A 4,916-nucleotide genomic window follows, 5' to 3' on the forward strand; every position below is an offset into this window, starting at 1 on the left:
AGGTCACACTCTCGATCCTATCTTCTCAAATTTCCCTCTTTCCATCAAAACCCCGCTCCCGGTCCCTTGGTCAGACCACTATTTAATTGGTTTCTCGTGGGTCGTTTCCTCTCCCAGCACTAGATCTGCCGTCGGTCACAAACCGGCGTTCAAGAAGGTTGACCCTATTCTCTATGCAAGGACGTTGGAGGCCCATAGGCCATCCCTGCCTCATGATCTGGATAAGTAGCTGTGTTTTCCAACTGGCTCCAAGACTCCCTGGCGTTAATCGCCACGCCGACCTCGGCTAGACAGACAAGGGTCCACCTTCCAAACCTAGGTTTACAGAGGACCTCTACCTTCTCAAGCAGGGATCTAAGAAATTGGAGCGTTCCTGGCGTGTCGGTAACTACAGTCCGGTAGCTAAGGCTAATCTTAGGCAGGGTCAGAAAATTTACTATAAAGCCATCTCTTCGGCACAAAAGGCCTTTTTTTCCAGCCGGATTGCCCAGGCCCAGAATAATTCAAAGGAGATTTTTTCTATCGCCCAGAGCTTCAGGTCCCCTGCTGCGCAGAGCAGTGTCCTACCGGTAACAGTTGACTGGTGCGAGTCGCTCTCCACATTTTTCCGAGATAAGATTTTAAATATACAGGGCAGCTTCTCTCTCCCGGCTGTGTTAGATGGGCCCACAGCCCTTCTGGACTCATCGCCCATTGCTCCCGACGCCTTGCCTTTTGAGCATTCCCTGTCCAACTTCTCGCCGGTGGACTTGTCTTGCACTCTAAGAATTTTGCAGGGCCTTAAGTCCGGTTCGCCGGATGACCCGTGCGCAGCAAGACTCCTGGCCTCTGTGGCTGAGACTGTGAATGGGGAAGTTAACCACATCATTAACCTATCCTTACGGCTGGCCAGGGTCCCGTCTTGTTGGAAGCAGGCTAAAGTTCTCCCCTTGCTAAAGAAGCCTAGTCTCGACCCCTCAACTCCCGGGAACTATAGGCCTATCTCTCTTCGCCCTAGCCTGTCTAAGGTATGCGAGAAGATTGTGAGCAGACAGTTATCGGAATTTGTTGAGGGAGCGGGTCTTCTTCACCCAGCCCAATCTGGCTTCCGTCCATCTTTTAGCACGGAAGGTGCTCTTGTGGAAGTCTCGGAGGCTATTCGGGAGTGTCTTGACGCCGGTGGGAAAGCAGCCCTCGTGCTGCTGGACCTGTCGCGGCCTTTGACACTGTCCCCCACACACTGCTGCTGCGTAGACTGTCTGAGATTGGGGTGTCCAACCTGGTTTGGGGTTGGATTAAATCTTTCTTGGATGGCCGGCTCCAGCAAGTCTGGTTACCTCCTTTTGTCTCGTCACCTCTTCAAGTGAGCACGGGGGTCCCTCAGGGCTCCTCCCTTAGCCCCCTTTTGTTCAATATCTACCTCACTCCCCTGGTGGCCCTAGCGGAGAGGTTGGGGGCTAAGGTCATTGCTTACGCTGACGACACTCAACTTCTGTTTACTTGGGAGAAGCAGGGGGCCTCGGTAGACTTCGTGCAGAGGTGTCTTTCATCGGTTTTTAAGTGGCTGGCAGCTGCCCAATTAAAGTGTAATGAGGACAAATACGAGGTTCTAATGTTTGGAGACTTCCCCCCTGGATTTAGAGAGTCTCTCTGGCCTCCTGATTTCCCTCCGCCCGCCTCCACGAGTCAGACCGTGAAGAACTTGGGGGTTTATTTTGATTGCAACTTCTCTTTTGCTAGTCGGGTTAAGCGTCTTACCGGTTGTTGTTTCGGCCTCCTCAGAATTCTGAGAAGATTCCTTCCGCTTCTTCCAGAAGCGGCCAGGGAAGCGGTGGTTCGGGCACTGATCCTATCCAGACTTGACTATGCCAATGCTCTTTATGCTGGGATCCCTGCCTACACTCTTAATAAGCTTCAGGTGACCCAGAATGCGGCGGTCCACTTGTTGGGGGGCTTGGCGCCCAGGCAGAGCTTGAATGATTACCGCCGCTCCCTTCATTGGTTACCGGTCAAGGCTCGTGTGATATTTAAAGCCCTCACTATGGCCCATCGCGCTTTACATGGACAAGGCCCCGGCTACCTGCAGAGACGCTTTTCGTTCTATGTGCCGGGGAGATCCTTACGCTCCTCTTCGCTAAGGCTGATGAAGACACCTAGATTTCAGCGTCATAGGCTTGGTGGCGCCTCCTTGGTTGTGTTCGCTGGTCGCGCCTGGAATGCGCTTCCACTTTCGCTTCGCTCTGCTGATGACCTTGGAGTCTTTAAGAAACTGTTAAAAACACATCTCTTTTCTTAAGGTCTGGTTATGATGCTGTCTCCTCTTTGGCCGCACCGGGACACTCCTCTGAGTAGCTGCGCGCGCTAGAAATACAGATAACATAAAGGGTGGTAGTGAGGGAATCCATGGCAGAGGTGGTCATTGGGGGGCACTAACGAACATTAATGCACGGGGCACCACCAGTGCTAAGGCCGGCCCTGCCCTTGGGGCCAGTCTGCCTCACCCAAAGGTACCTCCATTGGCCTTGTTTCAGCAGTAGTAGCTGCAACTCACCAGGGATTGGCAATGCAGGAGTTGCACTCACACCAAACTAAGTTTGCAAACTTCAGTCTCTCTGCTTCATTCACAAGCACTTTTAACATGTGCTGCCTGCTGTGGGGCCACTGGAATCAATTATGCAGCAAAGGAGGACAAAATTATGCCGCAGTGTTGACTAAATTATGCATTTAAAAAAAGTCTGCAGCGTAATGCAGTATATTTTCTAATATTTTCTTATTATGACATTTGTACACATGCTAACAGTCCCTAGAAAGATTTTGTCTTATTTGTACCAGTGTAACATATACATGCAGCAGTGAGAAAGGTGATCAGTCAACCTTTGCAAGGGGCCCTCAACGTCGCGGCAACACAAGTTACTTTTTTTATTAGCTTTTGATACGTTTAAGCTACAAACAATTTATTAGTTTAAATGGTCAGATCATGCAAGCAGAACTTGCATTATGAGGAAAATATGGCAGAGCCATAATTATATAGAGAACATTTGCAAACTAGGATATTTTGCCATACATGTTTGAACTGCTGTTGTGGAAAAAGGGAGAAGTGCTGAAGGCAGAAACTCCAAGGCTCGGAGACAAATGGCTTGTGCTTCCACATTTTACCTTATTTGTGACATTCGGTGATTAGAAGCATAACCCATTTTGTGAATGTATTTTAATGTCAATAACTCATTATAACCTTAAATAATCATGTGTATCCATTGATTGATTTAACTGGGCAGTGAAATGCCAAGCAAATACAAAAAATTGGGATGTTTACGCATGCTGGCCATGCCTCTGGCTTGGCCCAGGGATCCAATCCTTGGGTTTTTCCCGCCCTCTGATTCTCTGCCCACAGTTCCCCTACTTTTTGTCCCCCACTTCGACCACTGAATAGAGTATTATATCATGAACTGAGTGTCACCCGTGAACCATGAGCTCCTGTAAGACAAGCTTCCTAAATTTAATTATCAGAGACTTCTCCGCTGTCAGAAGATAGGGTGTTATGCAGCCACAGAAAGGCCTTCCCGAACCAGTGTGTTTTTAGAAGATATTTGATGCAAACAAAGGAGGGGTATTCCTAACTTTGTGATAATTGCTTGCGAAAGGTCTGTGCAATTTGTACTTCTTGGAAAGTGGGGTACAGTTTTTTTTTGTTTAAATGTATTCTTTTTTTAGGCTTGCGGGTTTCAAGAACGTTCAGGCATGGATAACATCAGAGAATGGTAACTGGGAGTGTTGACGTGTATCCAGATTTCTCATTGGTAAGTCTCAACACACATTTGTGGCTACATCGAGGCACTGAGAAGGTCAAGGGGTGGCGCTGTATAAAACAAATACATAACACATCAGCCCTTTGTATTTATAAAGAAGACATTGGGGCACAGAGGTGGGCTTCCCTTAGCACACTTTCAGATTCTGTTCTCTGCCGCCTTGAGCAGTCCAGGGATATTGCTACACCAGAAATATGAGTGCACCAGCAGTACTCACTTATAGCACTTATAGCGCTGGGGAAACCTGAGAGAAAGTTGTCAGTGGACTTCTTTCCACTGTTTGAGAATAACACTATTACCGAGTTTTCGTATATTTCCAAGTCCAGAGCCGCAACTGAAACTTTAAAAAAAAAAACTCTCTCCACCTTCGACCATATAGAAAATTTGAAAAGCAAGAAAAAAAGTGCAAAAGATATGGAGGTAGCAGCAGGCAGGAGAAGTTGGAGGGGGAGAGAAATAGTATCCCAATCAGTTGTGAGCAGCAGATGGGCATAGATGAACTTGACTCAATCTGTACCTCTGTCCCTACTCCACAGAAATGACCAGAAATTATGTTTGGCCTGGTCTAGCCAATTATAGAGCCTGTAAAGAAGAGTGACATCAAACGCACAAATAGTAAGCAAAGCCCGGGCTCCAAGCCCTTTTTGTAAACAATATCTAGGGCATGCTCCCACAGGTTCGACCCTAAAAATGAATTTAATCTTGTATAATGTATTAGCATAATCTTGTATAATGTAACTGGTGGTCATGTAAATTGCTTTAATGACTCCAGGCCAAGTTCACACTACATAAAATGACAAAAAAATAATAAGAGATAAACAGACAGATTCAGAAAAGGCTGGACAATGAGAATTAAAGAGAACTCTTTATATAAAAAAAGTCACTATTCCATTGTAACATATCATTTTCAGCTTTTCTTTTTTAGTTTAACTATCAGTCACAGAGTATTAAACCAGCTTTAGAACACATTTTAAAGTGCTTTCGCCTTACATTTACTACTTAAAGTACATACCTGTCAAATGAAAAAATACCAGATTTGGGTGATTTTCTTCTATTTGGTACCGTCCAGGTGGCAACCCTAGCCAGATCAAGTGTTGTGGTATTAGGCTATTTTATTTCACCTCGCCAGCA

This window comes from Triturus cristatus, chromosome 1_1 (assembly GCF_964204655.1).
Source record: "Triturus cristatus chromosome 1_1, aTriCri1.1, whole genome shotgun sequence".
NCBI classification, from domain to species: Eukaryota; Metazoa; Chordata; class Amphibia; order Caudata; family Salamandridae; genus Triturus; species Triturus cristatus.